The sequence below is a fragment of the Pan paniscus genome, chromosome 22, assembly GCF_029289425.2.
Source record: "Pan paniscus chromosome 22, NHGRI_mPanPan1-v2.0_pri, whole genome shotgun sequence".
Taxonomy (NCBI): Eukaryota; Metazoa; Chordata; class Mammalia; order Primates; family Hominidae; genus Pan; species Pan paniscus.
The window spans coordinates 31,269,305-31,270,176 of NC_073271.2; the positions used below are offsets into that span (position 1 = coordinate 31,269,305).

Consider the following 872-nt stretch of genomic DNA (forward strand, 5'->3'; position numbering starts at 1 on the left):
TGAAATAGCTGTGGCTGGAAAATTGGCCCCCACTCTTATATTAACAATGTTTCCATTGGGTGTTGGGATTTGGGGCATTATAAAATTTCTTTTTAAATATTTTTAGAAGGTGTATTCATAATTTTCATAATATAAAAAACAATAAAGTCATCTCTATTAAAAATACTCCTATGGGTCAATTGAGTTCTATTTTCAGTACTAAGATTATGGTAAGGACTATAAAAAGTGTTTCCATAGGATGTCAGCCACAAATATTTACTACAGCATATGAGTGGAAACCTAGAGATTCTTGCAAGAACAAAAGGCACCAGGGACAATTTTCCCCTCAAACTGCCACAATATCTTATGTGAAAAATGACAAACAAATGAACAGAAATTTACTCTCCTGTTTTGCAGAAATTACAACAATCCTCATATATAGATTCAATGCAGATTAGATTTAAATCTAAAATGGTTTATTTGTACCCAAAGTTAAGAAGGATGCAACAAATTATGAACACATTTTCCAAGTGAGTAAATTTTGTTTGAAAACGCCAACCTTGTGCTCGCTTCGGCAGCACATATACTAAAATTGGAACGATACAGAGAAGATTAGCATGGCCCCTGAGCAAGGATGACACGCAAATTCGTGAAGCGTTCCATATTTTTTAGGGAGGGATAGCATTGGGAGATATACCTAATGCTAGATGACGAGTTAGTGGGTGCAGCGCACCAGCATGGCACATGTATACATATGTAACTAACCTGCACAATGTGCACATGTACCCTAAAACTTAAAGTATAATTAAAAAAAACAAAACAAAAACAAAACAAAACAACAACAACAAAAAAGAAAACGCCAACCTTGAAAGTTTCTCTATTGATCACTTTTG

The 872-nt window shown here is 34.4% G+C and overlaps 1 non-coding gene across 1 annotated transcript; it reads left to right on the forward strand.

Annotated features, from left to right (window-relative positions):
• The first annotated feature begins 541 nt into the window (after positions 1 to 541).
• On the forward strand, positions 542 to 648 carry LOC112438107 (U6 spliceosomal RNA). Its single transcript, XR_003026590.1, has one exon. It is a non-coding gene; the product is annotated as a U6 spliceosomal RNA (small nuclear RNA).
• Positions 649 to 872: the final 224 nt, after the last annotated feature.